The 13,822-nt window shown below is 45.2% G+C and overlaps 1 non-coding gene and 2 pseudogenes across 1 annotated transcript; all 3 read left to right on the top strand.

Moving 5' to 3' along the window:
- Nucleotides 1-7,688: 7,688 nt before the first annotated feature.
- Nucleotides 7,689-9,445, top strand: LOC149535671 (18S ribosomal RNA; annotated as a pseudogene).
- A 565-nt stretch (nucleotides 9,446-10,010) lies between these two features.
- On the top strand, nucleotides 10,011-10,164 carry LOC149535670 (5.8S ribosomal RNA). Its single transcript, XR_016358265.1, has one exon. It is a non-coding gene; the product is annotated as a 5.8S ribosomal RNA (ribosomal RNA).
- Nucleotides 10,165-10,383: 219 nt separating this feature from the next.
- LOC149535669 (25S ribosomal RNA) lies at nucleotides 10,384-13,376 on the top strand (annotated as a pseudogene).
- Nucleotides 13,377-13,822: the final 446 nt, after the last annotated feature.

The raw sequence follows: 13,822 nt of genomic DNA, 5'->3' as shown, positions 1-13,822 counted from the left end.
GTACTCTCACCAAGTTGATTCTTTAAGTCTGCTCATCAAGTCGCGCCACTTGACTCTTTAAGTCTACTCATCAATTCGAGCCACCAAGTACTCTCACCAAGTCGACTCTTTGAGTCTGTTCATCAAGTCACCCCACCAAGTTCTCTAATCAAGTTGATTCTTCAAGTGCGTTCATCAAGTCACCCCACCAAGTACTCTCACCAAGTAGACTCTTTAAGTTCGTTCATGAAGTCACCACACCAGGTCGGCCCACCAAGTACTCGCACCAAGTCAACTCTTTAATTTCGTTCATTAGTTCACCCCGCCAAGTACTCTCACCAAGTTGACTCTTTAAGTCCGCTCATCAAGTTGCACCACCAAGAACTCTCACCAAATTGACTCTTTAAGTTCGTTCATCAAGTCACCCCACCAAGTACTCTCACCAAGTTGACTCTTTAAGTCCGTTCATCAATTCACCCTGCCAAGTACTCTCACCAAGTCGATTCTTCAAGTGCGTTCATCAAGTCACCCCACCAAGTACTCTCACCAAGTCAACTCTTTAAGTCTGTTCATCAAGTCACCCAACCAAATACTCTCATCAAGTCAACTAGTAAGGTCAGTTCATCAAGTCACCCTACCAAGTCAACCCTTTAAGTCCGTTCATCAAGTCACCCCACCATGTACTCTCACCAAGTCGACTCTTTAAGTCCTTTCATCAAGTTACCCCACCAAGTCGACGCTTTAAGTCCATTCATCAAGTCACCAGAACAAGTACTCTCACCAAGTTGACTCTTTAAGTCCGTTCATCAAGTCACCCCACCAAGTCGGCCCACCAAGTACTCTCACCTAGTCGACTCTTTAAGTTTGTTCATCAGTTTAACCTGCCAAGTACTTTCACCAAGTTGACACTTTAAGTTTTCTCATTAAGTCGCACCACCAAGTACTCTCACCAAGTCAACTCTTTACATCCGTTCATCAAGTCACCAGAACAAGTACTCTCATAAAGTTGACTCTTTAAGTCCGTTCATCAAGTCACCTCACCAGGTCGGCACACCAAGTACTCCCACCAAGTTGACTCTATAAGTCCGTTCATCAGTTAACCCTGCCAAGTACTCTCACCAAGCTGACTCTTTAAGTCTACTCATCAAGTCACGCCACTTGACTCTTTAAGTCTGTTCATCAATTTACCCCGCCATGTACTCTCACCAACTTGACTCTTTAAGTCTACTCATCAAGTCGAGCCACCAAGTACTCTCACAAAGTCGACTCTTTGAGTCCATTCATCAAGTCAACCCACCAAATACTCTAACCAAGTTGATTCTTCAAGTGTGTTCATAGGGTCACCCCACCAAGTACTCTCACCAAGTCGACTCTTTAAATCTGTTCATCAAGTCACCCCACCAAATACTCTCACCAAGTCAACTCTTTAGGTCCGTTGATCAAGTCACCAGAACAAGTACTCTCACCAAGTCGACCCCTTAAGTCTGTTCATCAAGTCGCCCTGCCAAGTTGACCCTTTAACTCCGTTCATCAAGTCACCCCACCAAGTACTCTCACCAAGTTGACTCTTTAAGTCCTTTCATCAAGTCACCCCACCAAGTCAATTCTTTAAGTCCATTCATCAAGTCACCAGAACAAGTACTCTCACCAGGTTGACTCTTTAAGTTCATTTATCATGTGACCCCACCAGGTCAACCCACCAAGTACTCTCACCAAGTTGACTCTTTATGTCCGTTCATCAAGTCACCAGAACAAGTACTCTCACCAAGTTGACTCTTTAAGTCCGTTCATCAAGTCACCTCACCAGGTCAGCCCACCAAGTCGACTCTTTAAGTCCGTTAATCAGTGCACCCGGCCAAGTACTCTCACCAAGTTGACTCTTTAAGTCTACTTATCAAGTCGTGTCGCTTGACTCTTTAAGTCTGCTCATCAATTCGAGCCACCAGGTACTCTCACCAAGTCGACTCTTTGAGTCTGTTCATCAAGTCACCCCACCAAGTACTCTAATCAAGTCGATTCTTCAAGTGCGTTCATCAAGTCACCCCACCAAGTACTCTCACCAAGTTGACTCTTTAAGTCTGTTCATCAAGTCACCCCACCAAGTCGGCCCACCAAGTACTCGCACCAAGTCAACTCCTTAAGCCTGTTCATCAGTTCACCCCGCCAAGTACTCTCACCAAGTTGACTCTTTAAGTCCACTCATCAAGTCGCGCCACCAAGTACTCTCGCCAAATCAACTCTTTAAGTCCATTCATCAAGTCACCCCACCAAGTACTCTCACCAAGTTGACTCTTTAAGTCCATTCATCAATTCACCTCACCAAGTACTCTCACCAAGTCAATTCTTCAAGTGAGTTCATCAAGTCATCCCACAAAGTACTCTCACCAAGTCGACTCTTTAAGTCTTTTCATCAAGTCACCCAACCAAGTACTCTCACCAAGTCAACTAGTTAGGTCAGTTCATCAAGTTACCCTGCCAAGTCGACCCTTTAAGTCCGTTCATCAAGTCACCCCACCATGTACTCTCACCAAGTCGACTCTTTAAGTCCTTTCATCAAGTTACCCCACCAAGTCGACTCTTTAAGTCCATTCATCAAGTCAACAGAACAAGTACTCTCACCAAGTTGACTCTTTAAATCCGTTCATCAAGTCACCCCACCAGGTCGACCAACCAAGTACTCTCACCAAGTCGACTCTTTAAGTTTTTTCATCAGTTTACCCTGCCAAGTACTTTCACCAAGTTGACTCTTCAAGTTTGCTCATCAAGTCGCGCGACCAAGTACTCTCATCAAGTTGACTCTTTAATTCCATTCAGCAAGTCACCAAAACAAGTACTCACACCAAGTTGATTCTTTAAGTCCGTTCATCAAGTCACCTCACTAGGTCGGCCCACCATGTACTCCCACCAAGTCGACTCTTTAAGTCCCTTCATCAGTTAACCCCACCAAGTACTCTCACCAAGTTGACTCTTTAAGTCTACTCATCAAGTTGAGTGACCAAGTACGTTCACCAAGTCGACTCTTTGAGTTCATTCATAAGGTCAACCCACCAAGTACTCTAACTAAGTCGATTCTTCAAGTGCGTTCATAGGGTCACCCCACCAAGTTCTATCACCAAGTCAACTCTTTAAGTCTGTTCATCAAGTCAGCCCACCAAGTACTCTCACCAAGTCAACTCTTTAGGTCCATTCATCAAGTCACCAGAACAAGTACTCTCACCAAGTCAACTCCTTAAGTCCGTTCATCAAGTCACCCCACCAGGTCGCCCCACCAAGTACTCTCACCAAGTCAACTCTTTAAGTTCATTCATTAGTTCACCCCTCCAAGTAGTCTCACCAAGTTGACTATTTAAGTCCACTCATCAAGTCACACTACCAAGTACTCTCACCAAGTTGACTCTTTAAGTTCGTTCATCAAGTCACCCCACCAAGTACTCTAACCAAGTTGATTCTTCAAGTGCGTTGATCAAGTCACCCCACCAAGTACTCTGACCAAGTTGACTATTTAAGTCTGTTCATCAAGTGACCCCACCAAATACTCTCACCAAGTCAACTCTTTAGGTCCGTTCATGAAGTCACCCCACCAAGTCAACCCTTTAAGGCCATTCATCAAGTCAACCCACCACGTACTCTCACCAAGTCGACTCTTTATGTCCATTCATCAAGTCACCAGAACAAGTACTCTCACCAAGTCGCATCTTTAAGTCCGTTCATCAAGTCACCCCATCAAGTCGATCCTTTAAGTTTGTTCATCAAGTCAGCCCACCAAGTACTATCACCAAGTTGACTCTTTAAGTCATTTCATCAAGTCACCTCGCCAAGTTGACTCTTTAAGTCCATTCATCAAGTCACTAGAACAAGTACTCTAGCCAGGTCGACTCTTTAAGTCTGTTCATCAAGTCACCCCACCAGGTCGGCCAACCAAGTACTCTCACCAAGTTGACTCTTTAAGTCCATTCATCAGTTCACCCTGCCAAGTACTCTCACCAAGTTGACTCTTTAAGTCTGCTCATCAAGTCATGCCATCGAGTACTCTCACCAAGTTGACTCTTTAAGTTCATTAATCAAGTCACCCCACCAAGTACTCTAACCAAGTTGATTCTTCAAGCGCATTCTTCAAGTCACCCCACCAAGTACTCTAACCAAGTCGACTCTTTAAGTCTGTTCATCAAGTCACCCCACCAAGTACTCTCACCAAGTCAACTCTTTAGGTCCGTTCATCAAGTCACCCCACCTAGTCGACCCTTTAAGTCCGTTCATCAAGTCACCCCAGCAAGTATTCTCACCAAGTTGACTCTTTACGTCCTTTCATCAAGTCACCCCACTAGGTCGACTCTTTAAGTCCGTTCATCAAGTCACCAAAACAAGTACTCTCACCAAGTCGACTCTTTAAGTCCATTCATCAAGTCACCCCACCAGGTTGGCCCATCAAGTACTCCCACCAAGTCCAATCTTTAAGTCCGTTCATTAGTTCACCCTGCCAATTACTCTCACCAAGTCGACTCTTTAAGTCCACTCATCAAGTCACGCCACCAAGTACTCTCACCAAGTTGACTTTTTAAGTCCGTTCATCAAGTCTACCCACCAAGTACTCTGACCAAGTCGATTCTTCAAGTGCATTCATCAAGTCACCCCACCAATTACTCTCACCAAGTCAACTCTTTAGGTCCATTCATCAAGTCAACCCACCGAGTCGACCCTTTAAGTCCGTTCATCAAGTCGCCCCACCAAGTACTCTCACCAGGTTGACTCTTTAAGTCCTTTCATAAAGTCACCCCACCAAGTCGACTCTTTAAGTCTGTTCATCAAGTCACCAGAACAAGTACTCTCACCAAGTTGACCCTTTAAGTCCATTCATCAAGTCACCCCGCCAGGTCGGCCCACCAAGTCAACTCTTTAAGTCCATTCATTAGTTCACCCTACCAAGTTCTCTAACCAAGTTGACTCTTTAAGTCCACTCATCAAGTCGCGCCACCAAGTACTCTCACCAAGTTGACTCTATGAGTTTGTTCATCAAGTCACCCCACCAAGTACTCTAACCAAGTCAATTTTTCAAGTGTGTTCATCAAGTCACCCCACCAAGTACTCTCACCAAGTCGACTCTTTAAGTTCGTTCATCAAGTCACCCCACCAAGTAGTCTCACCAAGTCAACTCTTTAGGTCCGTTCATCAAGTCACCCCACCAAGTCGACCCTTTAAGTCCATTCATCAAGTCACCCCACCAAGTACTTTCAACAAGTCAACTCTTTATGTCCTTTCATCAAGTCACCCCACCAAGTTCAATCTTTAATTCCATTCATCAAGTCACCAGAACAAGTACTCTCACCAAGTTGACTCTTTAAGTCCGTTCATCAAGTCACCCCACTAGGTCGGCCGACCAAGTACTCCCACTAAGTTGACTCTTAAGTCTGTTCATCAGTTCACCCCGCCAAGTACTCTCACAAAGTTGACTCTTTAAGTCCACTCATCAAGTCGTGCCACCAAGTACTCTCACCAAGTTGACTCTTTGAGTCCGTTCATCAAGTCACCCCACCAATTACTCTAACCAAGTCAATTTTTCAAGTCCGTTCATCAAGTCACCCTACCAAGTCGACTCTTTAAGTCTGTTCATCAAGTCACTCTTGTTGGTCAGCATTGGCCTCAGGCCATTGTGATGGCCTTGCAATTTCTCTTTAATTGCAACCTATGTTTGCACAGTACCAGAGTTTGCATGTAAGATTGGCCTTGTTCTTGACAGTTCCAGGAGATGACTTCTGAAACTTTTGGATTGGGCCCCTTCAAGGTGAAATTCATCCAGTTGATCGGATGAGCTCGATGTGCATGTATCTATTCTGAGATGGTAATGATGGTCATTAATATGTGGCAGTGCATATATCCCATTCAGTAATCGCAATGGCAGAGCTGGTGGGAAGTACATATCACTTTGTTTTGTTGGATACCTTATATGTAGGTGTCTGCATGGCTTGCAACACACTTCACATTTGGTGTTCGATTCTAAGATGCGATTGTTGCTGAGTTTATGGAGTTGTATCTTTTAGCCAAGGGATCTATCTCTTGGCACATTCTATCATTGCATTTTTATCCTAATGGATGGCAAGAAGGAAAGAGATGGTTGCACGGGTGCATTGTTCGACGTCCCTAATTTCATCAAGGGTCCACTCTCCACCCTATGTTTTTCCAATTGGTAGAGTCTTGGGATTGAGAGGGGGGCCAGCGAAAGTTTTTGTTGCCACATAATTTATTTGCTAGTGCATCCTTGGTATGTGCTCGCCTCTTCACTGTCTCATCCTACAGAAGTGCATGCCACTATCGTGACAGTTTTTGTGGTCTAGGACAGTAGAAGTGTAGAGTATTACCGTTAATTTTTGTTTGGATGTGGAAACTCTCCATGCCCTATCCTGCACGTGCAATCCGAATGGATTTGGCTAATGGGTATCTGTAGGAGATACTCTTCTTCAGCTTCCCCCTAAATAGAGCATTCAGTGTTTGCATTGAGTGGACAAAAAGCCCAAGGCGTTTCATCTCTCTTCAGATGCAAAATTATGGGAGGGCTTGTCGAAGTATGGCCATTTGTATGGGGTGCACCAAAAAGCGTGTAGGGGGCATATGCCTGGGAAATGGATGCCTCTAAGTGTCCTTACTCAGTTGCGTGCACAGTCTACATCTTTGCATTACGACTCTGCTGTGAGCATTCGTGATTCGAGCATTTTGGGGGAATGGGTTTTGTACGAGATGTTCTCCTGAGGCTCCTACAAACCAGAGTACTTGTCTTTGCAATGCTCCGACAAGTGTAGGCCCAATGTGTCTGTCTAGGGGAAGAAATTGCACCAATTCTTTTTGCTAAGATGTGGGTGCTCATGGGTGGTTGCCTCATGGTGCAGTTCTTCGGTATGTGCATGTGCATGAGATTGAAGCTTCTCCGACAATGCTAGTGTGAGTGTTCACCCATAGGAACTTTTTTGTACCTACGCTGGCAGATCATGTGACACAGGGAATGGTTAGCATAGTTGTGCTAGGAAAGGAGATATTTTCCTGAGGTTAGACATGTTTGTGTATACAGGTAGGCTCTCATTACCTATAAATAGGCATAGGGGGTGTTATACACAATGCCCTTGAGTGGCCTTATAATTGAGGTGGTCGCGTACACAGTGATGCCCCCGCCAATCGCATAACCAACCATGTTTTTGACTCGCACAGCCCTTCACCCTTCAGCATAGTTGTCTTGATTGGCACTTCGGCAACTAGCTCTTCATCATGGGAAAATGTTTGTTGCGATCAAGAAGGCTTTTTTCTATGTGGGTGCACCTCAATAGGCATGTAGGAGGCATATGCCTGGGAAATGGATGTCTCTGAGTGGCCTTACAATTGAGGTGGCTACATGTGTGGTGCATCTCATATAGACTCGAGGCTTCTTTTCGAGTAGTGGTGACAGCGAGCTCGAGGGTAAAGGGTTCCATACAGGATGTTCTTCCCAAGCGCCTGTGCACTGAGGCTCCCTGTTTGGCCCTCTTCGATTGATGATGGGACACTTTCCTCTTATGTGAAATCTTTGAGCATTGCGAGTCCTGCTTGTACTATGAATGTCATTCTTGTTGCTTCTGTGGGGGATTATGTTTGGATGCATGACAGAGCGAATGTAAATTTTGGTTTCCCATCGCAGCAGGCATACCTTGACTGTAGCAGGTCTTGGGGGTCCCCCCATTATTAGAAGCTACCTGGTCGATCTTGCCAGTAGTCATATGCTTGTCTCAAAGGTTAAGCCATGCATGTCTAAATATGAACTATTTCAGACTATGAAATTGCGGATGGCTCATTAAATCAGTTATAGTTTCTTTGATGGTACTTTGCTACTTGAATAACCGTAGTAATTCTAGAGCTAATACATGCACCACATCTCGACTCTTGGAAGGGATGCATTTATTAGATAAAAGGCCAACACATGCTCACTCGCTATTCTAGTGATTCATGATAACTCGATGGATCGCACAGCCTTTGTGCTGGCGATGCTTCATTCAAATTTCTACCCTATCAACTTTCAATGGTAGGATAGAGGCCTACCATTCTGGTGATGGGTGACAGAGAATTAGGGTTTGATTTTGGAGAGGGAACCTGAGAAACGGTTAGCACATCCAAGGAAGGCAGCAGGCACGCAAATTACCCAATCCTGACACGGGGAGGTAGTAACAATAAATAATAATACTGGGCTCATCGAGTCTGGTAATTGGAATGAGTACAATCTAAATCCCTTAACAAGGATCCATTGGAGGGCAAGTCTGGTGCCAGCAACCATGGTAATTCCAGCTCCAATAGCATATATTTAAGTTGTTGTAGTTAAAAAGCTTGTAGTTGGACCTTGAGTCATCATGGTCGGTCTGCCTTCTTGGTGTGCACTGGCCCTCATGTCCCTTCTGCCGGTGGTGTGTTCCTGGCCTTAATTGGCTGGGTCATGATTCCAGCGCTGTTACTTTGAAAAAATTAGAGTGCTCAAAGCAAGCCTACGCTTTGAATAGATTAACATGGAATAACGCGATAGGAGTCTGGTCCTATTTCGTTGGCCTTCGGGACCGGAGTAATGATTAATAGGGACTGTCGAGGGCATTCGTATTTCATTGTCAGAGGTGAAATTTTTGGATTTATGGAAGATGAACCACTGCAAAAGCATTTGCCAAGGATGTTTTCATTAATCAAGAATGAAAGTTGGGGGCTTGAAGATGATTAGATACTGTCCTAGTGTCAACCATAAATGATGTCGGCCAGGGATCGATGGATGTTTCTCTAAGGACTCTGCCAGCACCTTCTGAGAAATTAGAGTGTTTGGGTTTTGGGGGGAGTATGGTCGCAAGGCTGAAAATTTAAGGAATTGATGGAAGGGCACCACTAGAAGTGGAGCCTATAGCTTAATTTGACTCAACACGAGGAAACTTACCAGGTCCAGACATAGTAAGGATTGACAGATTGAGAGCTCTTTCTTGATTCTATGGGTGGTGGTGCATGGCCGTTCTTAGTTGATGGAGCGATTTGTCTGGTTAATTTTGGCTAGCTTCTTAGATGGACTATGGCCTCCTAGGCCATGGAAGTTTGAGGCAATAATAGGTCTATGATGCCCTTAGATGTTCTGGGCTACACGCACGCTACACTGATGCAACCAACGAGTTTCTCTCCCTGGCCTGAAAGGTTTGGGAAATCTTGCCAAATTGCATCATGATGGGGATAGACCATTGCAATTATTGATCTTCAATGAGGAATTCCTAGTAAGTGCGAGTCATCAGCTCGCGTTGACTACATCCCTACCCTTTGTACACATCGCCCATCACTCCTACCGATTGAATGATCTGGTGAAGTGTTCGGATCGCGACGACGATGATATTTCCTGTCGGTGACATCGCAAGAAATTTATTGAACCTTATCATTTAGAGGAAGGAGAAGTCGTAACAAGGTTACCATAGGTGAACTTGTGATAGGATCATTGTCGGTTCGAGACCTTCAATCATGTAGGGGATGGATTATGATCGGTGCCTTTGAATGATGTCTGCATCAGAGAGAGAGGTCTCTGCTTGGTTGCAGTTCAGAGGGGGTTCGAGCCTCATCCCCCATTGAGATTTCATGGTTTGATCGTGTGCATGGTGCTGTGCCAGGGATCCATCATTTCGATGGCGACAAGTCAGGACTACCGCAACCCCCCAATGCCTTGCCTAGGTGTGTTAACTCGTCGCTTGGAGCATTCTGCATTTAGGATGGATGCACTTGCATGATTTGTGGGGCAGGGGCCCCGTCTGATGACACAGCTCTTCCATGTGTCAACTCCCACCTTTGTGAGGTGATGGGGTAGGGACACACCACAATGTTCCTCGTCACACCCATTGGGTGCTCGGGGTTCGGGATGTGTTAACACCCAACACATGAGTACATTGCGCACCTTAGAAATCAAAAGAATGAAGCGCGATCCAGTGCCTTGCACGCTTGGGCGTCGTAAGACAAAAACATAACAAAATCATGACTCTGCACATCAAAAGACAAAAGCATAACAAAATCATGACTCTCAGCAATGGATATCTCAGCTCTCGCCATGATGAAGAATGTAGCGAAATGCGATACTTAGCGTGAATTGCAGAATCCCATGAATCATCAAGTCTTTGAATGCAAGTTGCCCCTGAGGCCTCGGCGAAGGATACATCTGCGTGGGCATCGCACTACAAAATTACCCTCCCCAGCGAGGAGCAAAGATGGCCCTCCATGTCCACAAGTGGCGTAGTCAGCTGAAATGAGCATGAGGTTTGTCGATTAGTCGCAACGAGCAGTGGCTCACAAAGGCCAACCTTGGTTTGCGCTGATCGAACGATTCCTCGCAAGGAACTTTATTTTGGGTCTAGCAGCCCAACGTAGTGTGGGCATGCTGCATCTCTACCATGTCCCCAAGTCAAGTGTGAATAGCTACTGAGTTTAAGCATATCAATAAGCGAAGGAAAAGAAACTTACCAAGATTTCGGTAGTAATGGCGAGTGAATCGGGAAGAGCCTAGCATGAAAATCGATGGCCATGCCTGTCGAATTGTAGTCTGTAGAAGCATCCTTAGCAATAGACCAGGCCTAAGTCCCCTAGAAGGGGGTGCCGAAGAGGGTGAGAGCCTCGTTGGGCTCGGACCCTATTGCACTACAAGGCACTATTGACGAGTCAGGTTGTTTGGGAATGTAGCCATAATTAGGTGGTAAATTCTGTCCAAGGCTAAATATGAGCAAGAGATCGATAGCGAACAAGTACCGCGAGGGAAAGATGAAAATGACTTTGAAAAGAGAGTTAAAGAGTGCTTGAAATTGTTGGGAGGGAAGTGGATGGAGGCCGATGATGTGCCTCGGTCAGATGTGGAATGGTGTGAGCCAGTCTGCCGCTCAGTTTTGGGGACATGCTAGGGCAGGCTGTCACGGCGGCACAAGTGCAACCTTCTAGTCACACAAATACTTCCATCGTGGTGTTCGAGGAGCGAAGTGCATGCCTTCATGACGGGATCTCGAGCACTATTGCACTCATGCCTCTAGCCAGAGGGCTTTCCATCTGAGCCATCTTGAAACATAGACCAAGGAGTCTAACATGTGTGCAATTTGGTAAGTTGGGAAAACCCATGAGGCGCAAGGAAGCTGACTGGCAAGATCCCCTCTCGAGGGTGCACCGACGATCGACCTTGATCTTTTGTGAAGGGTTTGAGTGTGAGAACACCTATTGGGACATGAAAGATGGTGAGCTATGCATGAGCAGGGCAAAGCTAGAGGAAACTCTAGTGGAGGCCCATAGTGATACTGTGTGCAAATCGTTCGTCTGACTTGGGAATAGGGACAAAAGACTAATAGAACAATCTAGTAGCTGGTTTCCTCCGAAGTTTCCCTTAGGATAGCTAGAGCTCACGTGCGAGTTTTATTAGGTAAAGTAAATGATTAGAGGCCCCCGGTGCAGATCTTAGTGGTAGTAGCAAATATTCAAATGAGAACTTTGAAGACTGAAGTGGGGAAAGGTTCCATGTGAATAGCACTTGGACATAGGTTAGTAAATCCTAAGAGATGGGGAAACCCTATTTCAAGGGCGCACTTTGCATGATCATTGAAAGGGAATCAAGTTAATATTCCCAAACTGGGACATGGTAGTGGATGGCAATGTTAGGAAATTTGGAGATGCCGGCGGGGGCCCCGAGAAGAGTTATCTTTTCTTTTTAACAGCCTGCCCACCCTAAAATCGGTTCAATCGGAGATAGGGTCCAGTGGCTGGAGGAGCACCGCACATCTCACAGTGCCTAGTGCACTTTTGATGGCCCTTAAAAATCTAGAGGACCGAGTACCATTCATGCTCAATCGTACTCATAACCGCATCAGGTCTCCAAGGTGAACAACCTCTGGTCAATAGAACAATGTAGGTAAGGGAAGTCAGAAAAATGGATCCATATCTTTGGGAAAAGGATTGGCTCTGAGGGCTAGGCCTAGGGGTCTGTGCCTTGAACTTGTGGGCTATTGGCAGCCTACCTAAGTTGCTCCCAAGGTGACGGCGGGCCGTCACGTGCCGATCGAGCGACAGGCGCAGGACACCCCCTTTGGAGGGCATTCCCTAGGTGGCGAACAGTTAACTCAAAACTAGTACAAACAAGGGGAATCTGACTATTTAATTAAAAAAAAGCATGGCGATGGTCCCTGTGGATGCTGACGCAATGTGATTTCTACCCAGTGCTCTGAATGTCAAAGTGAAGAAATTCACCCAAGCGCGGGTAAATGGTGGGAGTAACTATGACTCTCTTAAGGTAGCCAAATGCCTCTTCATCTAATTAGTGATGCACATGAATGGATTAACAAGATTCCCACTGTCCCTATCTATTATCTAGCGAAACCACAGTGAAGGGAACGAGCTTGGCGGAATCAGTGGGGAAAGAAGACCCTGTTGAGCTTGACCCTAGTCTAACTTTGCGAAATGACTTCAGAGGTGTAGAATAAGTGGGAGCTTTTAGGTGCAAGTGAAATACCACTAGTTTTAACATTATTTTACATATTCTGTAAGGCAGAGATGGGGCAATGCCCCTATTTTTGACCTTAAGGTGCATCTAGGCGCCCCGATCTAGGCAAAAGACATTGCTAGGTGGGGAGTTTGGTTGGGGTGGCACATCTATTAAAAGATAATGTAGGTGTCCTAAGATGAGCTCAACGAGAACAGAAATCTTGTGTTGAAGAAAAGGGTAAAAACTCATTTGATTTTGATTTTTAGTATGAATACAAACTGTGAAAGCGTGGCCTATCGATCCTTTAGACTTTTAGAATTTTAAGCTAGAGGTGTCAGAAAAGTTACCATAGAGATAACTGGCTTGTGGCAGCCAAGTGTTCATAGCGACGTTGCTTTTTGATCCTTCAATGTCGGCTCTTCCTATCATTGTGAAGCAGAATTCACCAAGTGTTGGATTGTTCACCCACCAATAGGGAAAGTGAGTTGGGTTTAGACTATCATGAGACAGGTTAGTTTTACCCTATCGATGATCCGCGCCGCGATAGTAATTCAACTTAGTACAAGAGGAACCATTGATTCACACATTTGGTCATCGTGCTTCGTTGAAAAGCCAGTGGCACGAAGATACTATGTATTGGATTATGACTGAACACCTCTAAGTCAAAATCCATGCTAGATGTGGCGCATATCTCTCTCTAGAAACATTGCAACCCACAGTAGGGGTGCTCTTGCACTCCTAGGGACCCATGTCATTGGCCATCTCCGATCGGTGCATTAGCCCATTGGAGCAAACTCAGATATTACTTTCAAGCGGTCGGCAAGAAGAATATTTTGTAGATGACTTAAATAAGTGAAGGGGTATTGTAAGTGGCAAAGTGGCCTTGCTGCCTTGATCCACTGAGATTCAGCCCTCTATTGCCTTGATTTGTAAAACCCTTTTTGACTCTAAAGTGGGTGGGGTTTGTAATTTGCGTGAGGGTGAGAAAATCTTTCAAGTGCCAAATTCTGGGTGGGTGAGGTTTGCAAATTTTTTCACGAGGGCATAAAAATCTCTCAAGGGCAAAATTCTAGGTGGGTGGGGTTTGTAATTTGTGTGAGTGCGGGAAAATCTTCCAAGTGCCAAATTCTGGGGTGCTCAACTTGATTCTATGTACCCCAAGTCATGTACATGATCCAAAAGCGATTAACTCTTTTTTTCACTAACAGACAAATTTTTTGAATTGACTCAGCTACCCCAACTTGAATCACCTCGAGCCTTAACTGCCTCCATTTTTTTTGGCTCGACTCATGTAACCGCACTCACCTTGATTCTAAGTGGCCCGAGTCACTTACGTGATCCAAAATTGGGTAACTTTTTCTCTTTTCTTTTTTCTTT

The sequence above is a fragment of the Cupressus sempervirens genome, chromosome 10, assembly GCF_028749045.1.
Source record: "Cupressus sempervirens isolate cs-2001-9-10 chromosome 10, ASM2874904v1, whole genome shotgun sequence".
Classification (NCBI taxonomy): domain Eukaryota; kingdom Viridiplantae; phylum Streptophyta; class Pinopsida; order Cupressales; family Cupressaceae; genus Cupressus; species Cupressus sempervirens.
This window is presented reverse-complemented; position numbering and strand designations above follow the sequence as displayed.